General features: G+C 49.1%; 1 long non-coding RNA gene across 7 annotated transcripts; it reads left to right on the top strand.

Annotated features, from left to right (window-relative positions):
• Window positions 1–728: 728 nt before the first annotated feature.
• On the top strand, window positions 729–9,224 carry LOC127774092 (uncharacterized). Of its 7 annotated transcripts, none has more exons than XR_008017705.1 (4): window positions 729–1,325; window positions 1,522–5,580; window positions 8,425–8,780; window positions 9,039–9,224. It is a non-coding gene; the product is annotated as an uncharacterized LOC127774092 (long non-coding RNA). The 7 variants fall into 7 exon arrangements; XR_008017704.1 differs by having other exon boundaries at window positions 1,522–5,622; XR_008017706.1 differs by lacking the exons at window positions 8,425–8,780; window positions 9,039–9,224 and having other exon boundaries at window positions 1,533–1,629; window positions 1,790–7,691.
• The last annotated feature ends 8,164 nt before the right edge of the window (window positions 9,225–17,388 follow it).

Raw genomic sequence — 17,388 nt, 5'->3', positions numbered from 1 at the left:
TCAAACATTTAAAAAAAGTCAACGACGTCAAATATTTTAGGATGAAGGGAGTACTCCCTCCCAAAAAAAGGAAAACCCTGATTTCCGTGTCCAATTTTGACTGTCCGTCTTATATGAAATTTTTTTATAATTCGTATTTTCATTGTTGTTAGATGATAAAACATAATTAATATTTTATGCGTAATTTGTCTTTTTAATTTTTTTCATAATTTTTTCAAATAAGACGGACGGTCAAACATTGGGCACGGAAAATAGGGTTTGTCTTTTTTTTAGAATGAGGGAGTACGTATTAATTAATGAACACCAACCAGGCAACCACCCTGTGGCTCTCTAGGCGCCCACGCGGCTACACACCTTTGCTTTAGATTTTTAAAGTTTAGGGTTACGCCGATGCCGTCGTCTCAGCTGACGGAGAGGGGAGGGGGGGAGGAGGAGGGGAGGAGAGGCTAAAGGAGGTGAGAGAGAGACGGGTGAGATAGGGGCAGGTGGATAAGTGTCATGTCCCGATTTTCGTTCGGAATAAAAAAAATCATTAAATAAATTATTTCTATACATTCTATAATAATACTATACAATTAATTCCCACTTAGTGTAGTTATTAAGGATTTTCATGAGCTGTGGTTAAACCACGCCACTTCTTTTATTTTCAGTCGTTCGATCAAACCTCGCGAATGGTCCGATCGCACTCCATCACACGTGCACGTCCTTTTGCCTCCCTCCGCCACCGATCGAATCCGCCACCGCCACCGCCACCGCCGCCGCCGGGTGCGCTCGCATCCTCTCCCAAATCGCGTGCACTGCTTCCCCCCACCACCCCCGCGCGCGCCAAGACGCGGGCCCTCTCCTCAATCGCGCGCGGCAGTGCGGGCCCTCCCTTCGGCCGCCGCGCTCGCTCCTCCTCCCATCCCCAGCGCGAGCCAGCTGCGGGCCCGCCATCCTCGCCTCGCCGCGCTCGGTTTCCCATCCCTCGCGCACTCTGCTGCTAGCCGCGCCGCTCCCCCCCCCCCCTCCCCAGGTTGCCCCACCCCTGTGCACAGTCCTGCCGCTCCGCCTCCACCCCCGGCGATTCTTTCTCCACGCCCACCAACGAGCAGCGCGTGCGCCACAGAAGCGAGCCGTCACCATCATCAGCGCATCAATGGAATGGGGATCGCCGCCGCCGTAGCAGGGCAAGGGACGGAGAAAGCTGCATTGCTGCTGTTTGTTGTGTTGTTGCCCCTACGAACACACATGTTCATGGATCTATCTGCTAGCCCAACGATGACTTTGTTCCCCTTTACGATGTTATCTACTGTTCCGAGTTCATCCCCAATCCAGCATTCCAGGTAAATAGCTTTTCCTAATCGACATTCATTGATGCAGATACTTTTTTCGCAATTAAGCTATCAGTTTCTGGCAGATTTTAGTATCCAAGTTCCCAACCTGGCCTCTATTCTATCTTCTTTTTTTTTTTACGTAAGTGGCCTCTATTCTTTCGTACAATGATATTTGTTCCTACAGATTACTCACTCATTGCTTCAGTTTCTTCACAGATTTGATCGGAGGTTTATTTCTAGATTAAGTACCCTATGATGCTGAATACAAAGTATATTGGGGCAAAATTCTTTTCATGGTGTACATTACCACTAGGTCTGATAACAAACTATACATTTTCTGTTATGCTCCATTTTTTATTATTTATGTTACCTTTCAACTGTCCTTAAACTTCATATTATTTATATACTGGTTTTAGTATTATATCTACAAAACACTGAGCAGTAGAATTACTTACTGAATCCTCTCTGCATAGATTCCTATCACTGAACAGGTTTTAGTGGAGCAATTTATTTGCTATGCTACTATAGGTCGATGCTTCCTTGAGGTGAAAAGTTATCAAAAATAATGTCATCGTTTAGGCAGCCGGTGATTTCACACAGGGTTTTGTGATTGGGGATAATTATCATCATATGCAGCACGGTGATCAATGATGTAAGTGAAAACTATATTCTGTGCGGATCCCTCGCTCGGATTTTCTTTACAAATGTTAATTGAGTTCGTAATTTAAATAATAATTTCGTGATCTTAATTTTTTTTCTTGAATCTCCTTACAATTAAGTTATTATTTGTTAACCCAAAGTTAGTATGATGAATTCATTTATCATGTTTATTTTCCTTCTTATGTACTGAGGAAACTTCATAATCAGTCTCATAATTTTATCTTAAGGACAAGGGAAATTTAACTATTTGCCACTCTTGTGACATGGCAAATAACGATTTGCCACACCCTGTCAATGACATGTGAGCCCTCATGTGTCTATGATATGTGGGATTAATGGCAAATCGTTAAGCAACATTCGTAAGAGTGGCAAATAGTTAAAAGCCCCGGAGGACAATAGGCAGAACTTTTCCTCCTAATTTGTATGTATCTTAGGTTACTCATATTTGTTGCTTTTAGATGTGCCGATGATCTGGATACATCTATAAATTACGGATTGGTGACTGGGCAATAAGCTAGCTTCGTTTCATCATAGGCCTATTAACTGTATCGAAGTATTTTCCAGCTTTGTTCTTCTCATAGCTCCATTTATATATTTAGAACCTAGCTTTTGGTTTATATAAGTTGTGTCCTGAGCTTTTGGTTGATATAATCATCATGCTTGAATAAGCTCCTATCTCTGTAAGGACCTGAACCCATCGCTTCAAAAGTGGGTACATATATGCTGCATGCTGTTGTTATGTTATATATGTTAAATCCTTCCATTCGGAATTTGTGCATGGATCTTTCTTTCAAACACATATTGGTACATAATATCCCGCGGCAACACGCGGGGTATCATCTAGTTATATTAAAAGTTGAAGTAATCTAATCAAGTGAATTAACGGGGGAATTAAAAAATTCATTTAAAAATCATGATCGAAAATATTTTTGTAATATTCTCTGTGCCCTAAAATACTTTCTGAATTTCCCGTAAATTTTCGGAGCTCAATATCTAACTTTAACATCACAAAGTTCATTAAATCAATTAAATAAAATGAAAAGAAAATTTTAAATCTCCTCCTGGACTTTGGGCTGCTTCCGGCCCAAAGTCCATCCTTCGTCCTCAGCCCGCTCGGCTCCCCTTTCCCCTCAAGTCCACTTTTCCTCCCCCTGTCTCGGTCTCCTCTCTCTCATACAGGTGGGACCTGCGCCCCACCTATCATCCCCAACCTCCGGCCGGCAACTCCCCCATGCCTCCTCCTCCTCCTCTCTCTCTCACCCCACGTCGTCGCTTTCCCGGCCTTCTCGCGCGGGTTGGATGCCACCCATCTCCTCCACCTCGCGTCCACTCCTGTGCACACTTCCCCACTCCTCCCCTAAAAAACCAGCCACCACCTCCCCACATTGCCGCTCCCCGCTCTGGCCGGCGAATCCGCCACGCCCGGCCTCGGCTCTCGCTCTTCGGGCCTATATAAACACTCCACGCACCTCTCTCTCACTTTTCCCCTTTATCCTGAGCTCTCCCGTGCCCCAAAACCACCCCGCCACCACCGCCTTCTCACCACCGCCGGTGGCCATCTCCGGTCGTGCGCCACCACCGTCCTAGCCAACGCCGCGCCGCACCCCGGCCTCCACTCCATTTCCCCCCTCTATCGTTGGAACCACCACTCTGCCACCAACCGGAGCCGCCACCACCTACACCGCCTCCAGCCGTTCTCCGCTGGCGAGAAAGGTCTTCCCCGGCCGTGTTGCTGCCGCCAAAAGCACTGCCGTGCCCCACCCCTCCTCGGCCGCCCTTCCGTTCGCGCCAGAACCCGTCGGAGCACGGACTGCCTCGCGACCCGATGAAGTTTCACCTCAAGCTCCATCTCAGGCGTGGTTTTCTCATCGCTCTGGTCGCCCATTTTTCTCCCAAAACCCCTCCAATCTCTTCCGCAGGTCTCGCCAGCCCTCGGCTTCGCCTCCTCCTTCCCTGGGCGCCGCTGGAGCCGGCTCACCGCCTCATCCTCATTGAACGTGGCCACCTTCCTCTACCCGTGCTCCGCTCGCCACCCCTCGCTGGCGCCCCTTAGTAAGAACCCCCTCCGCCCCTCTCTTTCTTACGATCATAGATAAGATCCGCAAGTGTACGGATATACCGATGTAACACTTCCTCCTACGGAGTATTCCAAGGGTATCGAATCCAAGGGAACATGTGTTATTATCTCCTCATCTGGTTCATCCATGGACACAAAGCTAATGTGGGCAGAGGGCAGAGAGGCTTTCCTAATGAGAAACAGTGTCTAGGGAAAGCTTAACTTTAATCCTAACGCAATACTTTAAGCACTGGCAACTCGCTATTCCTAGATGTCGCGCTACTACGTACCCGGACAAGGAGGACTTAAGTGCTCTTAAGGACGGTCACCACCTCTACACCCACCTCAAACGTACTATGGGATACGCAGCAACCACTGGAAATTAATTACGCAGACACCGCATCTACGCAATTAATAACTACTCTAGTGCCAATCAAACACTAAAGCAATCATTATAAATTAATAAACTATAGTGAACAATGATCACGTATGCTGATTAGGAACTAACCAAGAAGTAATTGTCACTAAGCAAATCTTAATTACTCAGAATGATATTTCTATTAAAACAGAGTAATTAACAAGATACAAAAGCAAGAGGAGATTACCGACAACTCTGAAATTCCTCCGATGTCTTCTACCTTACTCTCTCCCTATTCTAATATACAATAAAGTACACTAGAGCCTATTGTAATTCAGCTCATACTTTGGTGTGTGTGAGAATGAGGGAGCAAAGGGGTATCCCTTCTTTCTATAAAGTTATTAAGACCCAAAGCTGAGATTTGGTTAAGCCACTTCATCATTTAATTGTTAGCCGTTGGATTACATCTCAGCGGTCCTCATTGTGTTTTCGTAGCACGTCCTCGGTCCCTTCGCCCCCCACCGCATGGCCTCCCACACCAGACCCTCCGCCCCACGGCTATTCGCCTCCCCCCGGCCTCATTGCCTATTCGCCTTCCCCCGGCCCTGGCAACAATGATGACGACGGCGACAGACTCTGACGATGACGACAGCGACGGCGGTGGTTGCGGACGAGTGTGGCGATGACATTTGCTGACGAGCGCGGCGACAACGGCGGCGGAGGTCGCGGACGAGGACGGCGGCGGTCGAGGGCGGCGGCAGACGCGGAAGAGGGAGGCGACAGCAGTCGAGGGCGGCGACGACGACGACGGTGGACACGGACGAGGGCAGCAGCGTTGGTCACGGCGATCACGGATGAGGGCTACAGCGCCGGTCTTTGGCATATATGGTACTACTATGTTCTGTGATTTATCTGTTTTGCAGCTCTGATGTGCAGATGACTATCCGTCGCAAATTGAGAATGCCTATTGCCTGTGACTCTCCCACATGTCTGGCAGCTGAAGCACATCACCTTCACTACGCATGGTGCAGCGCCACCAAGTCTCTCCCCAAATCCAGGAAACTGCAAGGCATCAACTGTGGCAATTAAATCAATTATCAATTCCATCAGCACACTTGAGTTTTCTCAGAAATCGATTTCTTCAACCTGCATCCGGTTCCTGGCCGTAGATGTCTTCTCACAGTGTTTGGGTATGACTTGAGGACTTCATCTTCATGTTTCCTTTTTCTCAGGTTCTTTTCTTTACTTTTATCTAAGCCCCATTCAGCTTATTTCATTGAGGTTTGGTATTGTTTGAGCTAAATCATGTTTATAAGCGTTAGTAGATTTGGTTCATTGGTTTCGTTCAAGCTTCACACTTTCCCAATTAGAGTTCTTCCACCGAATAGCCTTTGTATTGTTCATCCTTTATCCGTTGTACTGTTAGGTGATGTTCGATGTTCTCTTTCATGCTACATCTTGCATTTCTACTTTCCCGTGGATTTTATAGCACTTACCTCTAAATTTCACCTTCAATTTTCAGTTTTATTTTCTGTGATGAGGTTTTTTTTTCTCTAATGCAAAGGTGATTTATCAAACTTTCAGAACTGCAATATGCTATTCTCTGTTTAATTCTTATTATTGGAATATACCATATTATGCCAGTGGCAATCATATCAAGCACTTTTAATCAAAGAACAAATGAACGCAATTCTTAGCAGCGTACAGTATCAGGTATATTATGCTATTCTATAATTGTATCCCACTAACCTGCATTTATTTTTTTTCTATCTTGCAATATCAATTTGCATGGGCCTTTTACTAACCATACAAAACACTTCTACATTTTGCAAATGAACTTTCCTATTTCATCACACTTCTACATTTTGATGATGTTTTGCCTATTTTCATCAAGTAGTGTTATTACCACCCTACAGGGTGACTTTCCTAGATCATGTCATCAATTATGATGCATTCTTTAGTTGTTGTTTACCCACATACAAGCTCTGATGCCCAATATGTTGGAAATAGTGTATACTTAGCCATTAATTTTATTCCAAACATTATTATTTGAGAGCATATACAGCAAGCATAATCTACTTGCGACATGATAGGACAAGAAAAACTCATAAATTCTATCATGCTAGATATCAAAAAAGACATAAATAACCAAGCCAAGTAGGTCATTAGGCTAATCACAATGGTAATCTAGCTGCAATATTTTAATCTAGATGAACAGTACCATGCATATACAAAACTCAGGTATGAACAAAACTAGATTAGAAATGCACCGGTTCCTTTCCTTTGTAAACGAAAGAATTCACTCACTGAATAGATCGACGGAGATCAGCGAGTCGAAGCAGTGCAGTCAATCGATGATGTCGAGCAGCCGTGTAGAAATACGCTGCCCAGAAACCTTTACACCGCCCCCGTGCAGGTGCGAATGCGGCGAACGCTCGGAGACACCGCTCGCCGGAATGCTCGTTGCACGACGAGCACCACGGCCGGCTTGGATCGACGGCGACACAACACGGCGGCAGTTGAGGAATTTCAGAGTAGATGGCTATTGTGTTCTGTATCCTTCAAAGACGTCTCCTTGACTCCTATATAGAGCTAACACTGAACAGCAGCCCACGCTCAATCCGTTGCTCCTCCGCGTCAAAGCCGGATCAGCTCCGTGAGAAATGCAGCCGCCAAACGGCCAGAAGCGCATGTTCTCTCTTCACGTGAGAACCAAGTCTTCCGATGATTGACTCGATCAGCAGAGGTTGTTGTATGCAAGCATCTTTTCATCCAACACATGCTGATCGTGCGGCTAAGCATTAGGCATTTAAATTGATGAAATGATCAATGTCTCCAAGCATGTTATTTCCATCACAATATTCAGCTACATGTTCAGCTAATGAGAAAGTGTCCAATCATAGGCTAAGTGACATTTTATTGTTTTAAGATAATTTCACATTCTTATGTTGGACACTCAATTAATTGTACATGTATTTAATTTCAGGCTTGAATATGATCTGCTAATTACACAATATCCATTGCCTCCACGGTTTTGAAACTATCTGCTCGCACTTCTATAAACCCCGCAATGCTCCTTCACTAATCAAGTAATCACTCCAATTAGTAGCTAGATTAGGGTTTGTACGGTACTTAAAAGGAGTTTAGAAGCATCACACCACTTAAACAGGTAAATATAGAACATTTTTTTATTAGAGATTCATTAATTGTGGGAAATTAAGATGTTCAGGAAATCACACATTCACACTTGACAAGTTGATAGCTACTTCTAGCTATACAAATGCACTATCGCTGAATTGAGATCTGCTATTTTCAATGAAGAACTCCCATTATTCATACTAGACTGCATGTATATATTTGTACAGAACATTCATATTGCCCTACTTCAGAGTTTTTGCACTGTTCCTACTCTAATTGATTACTTTGTTGTGTAATGCTTGGGCATTTGTCAGCACTTAAAATATCATGATCACTTCTTACAAATCCCGCAGCAACGCACGGGGTATCACCTAGTTTATAGGTGGAGAGGTGCCTTGGGAGTGTGGAGATGCTCCAAGCATCCTATGAGCATCTTTGCTCTCCTCATGGCAAGTGGCATACTCAAGCATCCAAAGAGCATCTTTCATCTCCTATTGCCACGTGTCCATGACGATTTCTTCAGGTAGAATTAGCTCCAACCATCATAGATGTCGGTAGTAACCGCCTAGCCGAAGATGTGCTGGATTGGGCCAGCCGGGGGTTTGGCCGAACCCTGGTTGGCTCCCCTGGCCCAGAGCCTTCTTCAGGATGCTAACATGTGGGCTCCACTTTATGGTACACCATGTTTTGGCTCAGAATGATTGCACATTTTATATGTTGTAGCTCAAAACCATGTGGGTCCATCGGCGCAAAATATATTCGCATTCCTCATGCTCATTCTCTCTCAACATTGGTGGTTGATCATCTGCATACAAATATAGACCAACACTTGTGGAAATTGTTAGAAATAAATCCTATCACTATGTTGGATGTTTTACATTTATGGTTTTCTGCAGGTATTGACGGCGTTATTTTGGTACTTAACAACTGTCAACACCTTCCTCCGTCGCCTCCCGTGTGCGTGCCGCGCTGCGCGTCGCCAACGGTGACCTTTTGGTCCCAGGCGCCGCCGCCGCGCCGTGTCTGGGCGGGCCAGCTTGTGCCGTGGCCGCTCCATTGGCTTGGGCCGATCTGGGCCGTCCACGCGGCCTCCCGGTGCTGCCCGCGTCAGTGCCGTCGTGTCGCCACGTCGGCGCCAGCTCCGCCTACTTGTCCGCCATGGCCACCACGTGGTCGCCACATGGCGCGCCAGCGGACGGTGCGCGCGAGGACCTAGTCCACCGTGCGCCCTCCTCCTTTGAGTCACCAACAGGTGGGGCATGCTTGCCGGCACTACCTATCCGCTCGACTGACGTCATGATTGGTATTAGTTGCGCAGTAAATCGATAATAATTCTAGAAATTCATGTAATGGCTCAAAACTTCTTAAATTCATTACTAATTCATACGAACTCCAAATTGAGCCATTCAACTTGCAAAATTCATCCAAAATTGATCTCCACATGTTTGTTTAGTTTCCATGTACTATTTATTTGGTTTTTACTAGAGTTTTTCCTCGTTTTGCGTGCCAGCGCGCAGTTTACGCCGTTTCGGAAGATCGCGGTCGTGAGGAAAAGTGTTCGGAAGATCTTTTGATGAAGCAAGGCAAGTCACACATTATCCTCGAGCATGTTGAGCCCACTTTATAAATGTTTTACTGTTTACAAATAAAATTGCATGTTTTGCTAATTATATGGGAGTAGGGTTTACCTATCTGCTCGCTTGTGCCATGTTTACTTGATACACGTCCTTTGTTAAACCCGGGTGATAATTTGACTAGATTCTGTTACTTATATGACCTAGCTAGAATCATGATATCCTTTGACATGCTTAATTACCATAGCTCACGTAATGAGATAACGTAATGAGATAATTACATGAGTTACATTAGCATCTTGATGAGCTGTGAGCTCGAAATATCTGGCCATGTGAGCTCGAAATATCTGGCCATGTTTTATTGATCGTAATTATCCAACTAAAATATGGCTTAATGGTGGGCTGTGGGTGCATGGTTTTGCTAGTTGCACCCTTGGCAATTAAGGACCGGTTCGCGGGAAACCCCTGTAAGACTTACCGCGCTTACCACAAGCAAGAATGGGCAACTGTTGGGCTTGTAGTATCCTCTAGTTGACGTACCCAGGATAGGGTGGGCGTGATAGAGTTGGGTCGGCCGGGGTATCTGGTTGATTGGCTGCCGGATTCACCATGGCACGAGGAGGGCTGCCCACTGCCGGATTAGGGGTGGGGGCGAAACCTGAGGTGTGGTGCGATTGGTTAGGGAGAGTTATGCGAAGGGTCTTGTCACAATCACTCGTCATGGTCTGCGCGGACACGGTGACATGATGGTGGGTTGTGTCTTATGGGTATAGTTGTGCACCTCTGGCTAGAGTAAAACTATTCAAATAGCTGTGCTCACGGTTATCGGTGATCGACCAGCTTCACCGTGATTAGTCTCACTCTATTAATAACCTGACATAATGAACTGGTGTAGTTCAGGTGGTTTGGTTGGGCCTGTTCAACGTGGTGTAACGTTATTTAGTGGATACTTAATTTTGCCTTAATTAATCAACAATTTTAATGTTTTCAACTATAAAATGTTTACAACCGCCTTTATGTAAATAGCCACAAACCCTCCTTGTCTCCCCTTGCACGTCTGCATCATTGGTGTGGTTATACTCATCCTTGCTATTATTCCCCCTTTTCAGAAGTGTAGTGCTTCTGAGCTGAAGACGAAGTTAGAGGACCAAGGCTCATACCCCAGTTGAGTTTTGCCTATGGAGTGGAGTTGAAGCCCCACTAGTATCGCCTTTTCCATTATTCCTTCTTTCTTTTTCGGTGTGAGGATTAAGTGCCTGTTCTGTAAGTATTTTACGCTTTATTTACGTTTGGATCTGTATATTAATTTGTCGTTTTGTGTATCCTGGCTGATTCCTGGACAGGGGTTTAATACACAAAATAGTTCGGAAATTTAGACTAAATGTCTAGGCATGACAATGAGCTCCCTCTTGCCCCATTTGCACTAAAAAAGGGTATATGTGTCGGTTTTTCTCTAGAATCGGTACCTATAGTTGATTAAAGTGCCGGTTGTATATGTTTTCAGTCCATGAAGGTGGGAAAAGATCTATCGGTGCCGATTTTAACACTTCCAGCACTTATAGTGGCATCCTCGTTCAGCATTTCTGTAGTAATGCTGGTAGGTGATGAGCAACGACAATGGTGTCTCTCAGGCGGCTGGATGGAGGTAGACCAACAGAATTTTCTGGTTTGTTTTTCTACCTTTGGTTCTTGTTTTTTCCTTGTGGTGGTGTTTATGCAATCGATTTGGTTGTATCTATCAGAGTTATGGATATATAAGGCATACCCAATAATTTTGGATTGGGCTCAGCGGGGCCCACCATATACCAAGTCTTATACAACAAACTATTTGACCACTTCGGCTTTAGGAGATACTACCTGACCAAAGTGCGTTCTTCGACGGATTGGGACCCTCGTTATCTGGAGCTTCATCAACACATTGCACCTGTGGATTTTTTTCGACGAGAGATATTTCAACACCTTTCGCCCTGGGAGATTAGACCTCACCAGAATACGTTTCCCGACGAGATCGGAACCATCGTCATCGAACAATTTCATCTATCAAGATCGAACAAACTTCCAAACGTCGCTGCCGCTGCGAAGGACATCAATCCAATATCATCGGCCACGAGACCTCCGCCTAGACCGACTACCCCGAACTGACATTGCTACCAAAACTCGACTAGATCAAACTGGTCGACTGCGACGGAACTTTGTCAATTTGGGTTAATTGGATCCATGCCACTGCAACTTTGTCAAATTAAAAAAATACCACTACTATTCGTCATTTCAGCTGGGTGCCATTGTAATTTTGGGAAATTGGATCTATGGCACTCCATTGCGGTTTCCATCCACTCCCGTTGACGCCGTCTCTCCGCGTCCAAGGACCGAGCCAGAGCACACCACCACCGACTCCAGCTCCGGCGACGACACCGACACGCTGCTTTTTGCCGACCAGTACACCTACTTCAACGGCGGCGCCTATGAGTCCCTCGACAGCCTGTTCAGCGCCGAGGCTGTGCAAAGCACCACCGCCACCGCCAACCAGGACATGGGGCTCTGAAGCATTGACGATGGCTGCTGCCTCGTCGACGTCGAGGGCAGCTTGTCCTTCTAGCCGCCGCCTCCGTCGGGCCAACTCGTGCGCATATCCAAAGGTGAGGAGGACAAGGATGACGACGTCGCGCAACCCAACCCGTCGCTGCACCGCCGCTAGGACCTCGTCGCGTGCAAAGGGAGTGGCGACCGGAATCCTCATCGCCTCGCCGGTCATCCACCACCGCAAGGACCTCGTCGCGCGCGAGTGGCGGCGAAGGAGCTTGGTCATGGCTAGGGAGCTCGGCGGTGGCGGCGAGGGAACTTGGCAGCGGCGAAGGAGCTCAGTGGCAGCGGGGAGCTTGGCGGTGGCGGTGATGGAGCTCAGCATTGGAGGCGAGAGAGCTCGGTGTCGACGAAAGAGCTTGGTGGTGGCAGGGAGCTTAGCGGCGGTGGCGGCAGTGAGGGAGTTCGGCAGTGACGAAGAAGCTCGACGGTGGCGGCGAGCGAGCTCGGCGCCGGAGAGATCTTGGGCTTGGTTTCTGGTGGGGCTTCCGGCGTCTTGGCCGAAGGTGGCGGGCACTTCCGTGGCGGGATAGCTCGGCGACGGCGACGGGCGGCGCCGGCGCCTTCTCCTGCTCCTCATCGCCGGCGCAGAGGCGTCCGCGCCTGCCGCCCTCGCTTCCACACGCTCGTCCGACGACTCCCCGCGAACCCTGCCAGGCCCAGCCGCGTGAGAGATGAGACAGTGTGGAGGGGATGAGGATGGAAACGGAGACGGTGTGAGAGATGAGACAAAAAAAGTGACGGGAATGGCATGGTTCCAATTTTTGAAATTTCCAGTGGCACCCAGCCGATATGATGAATAGTAGTGATATTTTTTTAATTAGAAAAAGTACAAATTACCCCCTGAACTATCGCGGTTGACCGAATTACCCTCCTAAACCTGAAAACCAGACATTTCTCACCCTGAACTTTCAATACCGGACGATTTACCCCCCTCGACCCAAACCAGAGCGGTTTTGTCCTACGTGGCGCATGCGTGGCAATCCAGTCAGTATTTTCTCTTTTTTTTAAATGGTGGGGCCCACCTGTCATATATACCCTCTCATCTCCTTCTCCACAACCCCTCTTTTACTCTCTCTCTCTCTCTGCAAGCAGGGGCAGCTCGCGACGGCGGGTGGTCAGCGCGCGCGGAGGCGGGCAGTCGGCGGCGCGCGGCAGCGGAGCCCGACCTGGATAGCTACAGCCCACCACCTGGGATACGGAGGCGGCGGCAGCGTGGGACACAGAGCCAACGGCAAGGTGACGGAGCTGGTGATCTGCCCCATCTACGCCAACCTCCCCGCCGAGCTGCAGGCCAAGATCTTCGAGCCAACGCCGACGGGCGTGCTCAAGGTGGTGCTCGCCACCAACATCGCCGACGCCGAGACGCCATACAACCCGCGCACAGCGATGGAGTCGTTTCTCGTCGCGCCGGTGTCCAGGGCGTCGGCGGAGCAGCGCGCCTGTCGGTCGGGTATCCAGGTTCGAGCAGCAGCTGCCGTGGCTAGGTGGCTGGGAGGGTGAACCGGTCCACGCCGCCGCCGCCGCCTCCGCATCCAGTGCCGCCGCCGCCGCCTCCGCATCTCGCACCGCCGCCGCCTCTGCAACTGCTGTGATTGACGAAACGTTGGGTGTGCTTTATCGATCAAATCGTGTGTTAATCCCCATTTGCTTCGGCTGGAATTGCAACTTGACCACCAAGGAAAATGAGCATGAACTTTTACTTGTTCTGGTCCATATGAACACATTCTCCAAGCCATGCGGTGTTCGTCTCGATCTGTAACTTCAACCAGAATTCCCAATGCCTTCGAAGGACAAGTGTGTGCGTGCGCGCATGTTCAACACCATCATATCACTATCTAAAATGTGATTCCTCCGCATCACATCGCCGTCGCCGATGCGGACGGCGCAGGCGGTGCCGGCCTTGAGGCCTCCTGCTCTGCTTCCAGGTCGACCGGGACAGCGACACCATCGGGGCGTACGTGTGCAACCCAGCGACAAGGCGGTGGGCCTCCCTGACGCAGCCGGCAACCCCGTGGCCCCGCAAACACGACGGCGCGTTCATCGCCTTCGACCCAGCCGTCTCGCAGACACGACGGTTGGCTTGTGGCGTGGTTGGACGTACGCCGATGCTGGATTTGCTCATACCGGAGTCGTCGTCCGGAGAAGACGAGCTAGCGCCGTCGCCGGAGGAGAGGACGTTGCTTCTGCGCGTGTTCTCTGTGTCCCATGCTGCCGCCGCCTCCGCATCCCAGGTCGTGGGCTGTAGCTGCCAGGTCCGGCTCCGCCGCCGCGCGCCGACCACCCGCCGCCGTGAGCTGCCCTGCTCGCCGAGAGAGGGAGAGAGAGAGAGTGAAAGAGGGGAAGAGGAGAAGGAGATGAGAGGGTATATATGATAGGTGGGCCCCACCATTAAAAAACGAGAAAATGCTGACTGGATTGCCACGCATGCGCCACGTAGGATAAAACCGCTCTGGTTTTGATCGAGGGGGGTAATTCGTCCGGTATTGAAAGTTCAGAGTGAGAAATGTCTGCTTTTCGGGTTTAGGGGGATAATTCGGTCGACCGCGATAATTCGGGGGGTAATTCGTACTTTTTCCTTTTTAATTTGGCAAAGTTGCAGTGGCATGGATCCAAGTAACCTTTCTAATTTTATACGGATGAATTATTCTTGTTTACTGTCGCCATCTAATCTGTAGATTGCTAATTAATGATTATTCTGTTGTTTTCTTATCACATAGATTTTTAATGTTTAAATTAAAATCTAATAGACACAGTAAAAGATAAAAGGCAACTAAGAAACACCATTATGGACACTAATTACCATATCTTCAAGAAAAAGACCAAATCCAATATAAATTTCAAAACTTATATGCGAAGATTCAAAAATTACACTATAACTTACAAGAAAATACACTGTAAATTTGAGTGAGAAAATCGAGTGAGATAAGAAAAAATCTTTCAAGTGAGATATAGCAAAATCGGTTCGAATTTGACTGGCTGCCTGTCCCATATCCTACTCGGATACAATGATGGAGAGCGACACACTAGGATCGGAGGTACATGCACTACTACGGAAAGGGTTTTTCCATGCGGTCAAAAAAATTTTCGCGTGCGGATGAATGGCCCGCACGCAACAAGGTGTTTGCGAAAATCGTGATTTTTGAGTGTGGGTGGCGCCCCCGCACGCGAAAATCGGATCTTTTTTTCCGTGCGGTTTCTTATGTCGCCCGCACGGAAAAATAAAAATCCGAAAAAAAATCACAAATTACCGAAACCCTAACCTTAGATCCGTCGCTCCCCGCCGCCACTGCCGCCTCCAGATCCGGGCGGAGGGCAGCCGCCACTGCCGGATCCTGGCGTGGGGAGGGCGGCGCCGCTATCGGCCGCTAGATCCCGGCCGCCTCCTCCTCATCGTCGTTGGCGGCCGCATGAGGTCGGGAGGGTGGTGCCGCTCCCGGCCACTCCTTGACGTCGGCAGCGGTCGCCGCGCCACCTCCACCAGCAGTCGTGACGAGCGCCTCCTCGTCGGCACGCGGCGGCGGCGCTCCCAGCAGACGCCTCCTCGTCGTCAGCGGTGGCAGTAGCAGCGGCCGCCGCGGTGCCTCCGGCAGCAGCCGCACCAGCCTCTCGCGCCTTGGCCGCCAGCAACCCGGCCGCTGCCTCATCAGCAGCGGCAGCCGCTACCTCATCAGCAGCGGCAGCCGCGAGCCAACCGCCACACACCCGCACACTCAGAGAAAGGAGAGGAGAGGAGAGTTGAAAGGCACAGAGAGAGAGAAGTGTTTCGCTTAGAGAGAGAGAGGAGTGAATATTAGGAGAAAGGTAGAGAGAGTAGGTGAAATTTTTGAAGTGTGTGGGAGGGAAAGCCAATGCACGTACCCATCAAGTAATCGGACAACACATACGCAATACGCATGCAGTGATTTGAAGACCCTACCCAATTCTGGACATATGCCTTTGCATACATCACATCCATCAGTTCCCAGCCGGCTAAGAGCATCTCCAACAGCTTCTCCAAGTGCCTCTCCAAGCCAAATTTTAGCAAATGAAGAAAAAAAAAAGGGTGCTCCAACAGAGTTGCCATCCAGAAGGCCAAGCCATTTGGTTGGCCAAACACCCCCACCGCCTAGCCAAATGTGGAGAGCCAAACTCACTGTCCAAATGGTGGGCCCCACATAGCTTGCATCTCTACCTCCTCATCCGGCGTTGGCGCGTCACACAAAGGAAAGGGAAAAGCATCCCCGCCTTCGAGCAGCAACGGTGGACGGGGATGGAGCCGAGGAAGGCGGAAGAGGTGGCGCGACGGAGGCGCCAGTCCACCGCGCCGCTCGCTACTATAGGCGGATCGTCGCTGTGTGCCATCGTTTGCGGGGGAGAGTGCGTGACGGCGAGGGATGGAGGGCACGGCAGGAAGGGAGGAGCGAGGGAGGCCGGCGACGAGCGGATCCGCGCACTGCAGCCTCCGCCATAATGAGTTCACTCCTCCTCCCCCTCTTAACTCCACTCCACCTCGCCGCAGATCTCCCCTCCCGCGACGAGCTCGAGCTTGAGCCATGGTGAGCGCGTCCAGCCTCCTGCTCCCGTCATCCATGCGTGACTTCGCCTCCTGCATCAACGACGGTGCCGCCTGCACAGCGCCGTCCTCCACTCGCACCCGGAGGAGCTCCGCCGTGCAGGTGCAGCCATCCACGCTTTCCGTCACCGCCTCGTACCGCATCGCGCTCGCGTCGTCATCGCTAGGGACACCACCGCTACAGCTTCGGCTCACCTGAGCGCACTCCCCGCTCGGCCCCACCCTGTTGTTCTTTCCCTCGGCGTCCATCGTCGCCGCATCGACGTAGAGGGCCTGGGGACGGGGGCAGTAGTACTAGTAAGTATAGGATGAGGAAGAAGAAGGGTGGGGAAAAATAGGATGGAAGAAGGGTATAGCAGAGGCTGACATATGGGTCCCATTTGTCATAGACTTGTAATGGAGATGATAGATGGAGAGGCTGTTGGAGTAAACCAGAGTTTAACTTGCCAAATTAGATGGAGAGTTGACTAAATAGACATTTAAAGAGTCAGATTTGGAGAGACTATTGGAGATGCTCTAACACTAGTACTAATTAGCATGGCTGAAGATCGCCGGAGAAAGACGAAGAAGATCGGGGCTTTTTGGGAGAGACGAAGGGTTCGAGACTGCTGGAAGGCTGGAGAATTTTTCGGCAAACAGACTTGAAATGGATCCTAAAATCCCTTTAAATAAGCGCACTACCTGACGGTTCGTATTCCAAGGAAGGAGAGAGATTACCACCAAAAATTCCTATGGCCCGTTAGGGTCAGTTGTTCAGACTTCAATTTAAATTCATATTCGAACCGTTGGACTTCCTCTAGCGTTGTCGTAGCGTTGTCGATAACTTCTTGTCTATACGGTTTCGCACCGAGATCGACCAAGCAGGTAAGACAAGCCGCTAGCAGGGGAAGTAGCGAGCGACAACAAGAATTCATTTAAGTTGAAGTCGGGACTACTGTCAGGGTTACGAATAAGGCATACCTCTTATCCTACGACTTATGGAATACACCGATAAGCCATACCTTCATGTACACGGATCGTTCCCATGTACGTCGGTAGGAATCCGTCCTGAATTATGGAAAACATCTCTACGAGTCAAGCGATTTCCAAATTCCTACTCGGAAGGGATAGAGTTTCTGTTATGCCGTACCAAATCAAATATCCTCAGATCT

Source organism: Oryza glaberrima, chromosome 5 (genome assembly GCF_000147395.1).
Source record: "Oryza glaberrima chromosome 5, OglaRS2, whole genome shotgun sequence".
NCBI lineage: Eukaryota > Viridiplantae > Streptophyta > Magnoliopsida > Poales > Poaceae > Oryza > Oryza glaberrima.
The sequence above is the reverse complement of the archived record's forward strand: the minus strand, read 5'-3'. Positions and strand labels throughout refer to the sequence as shown.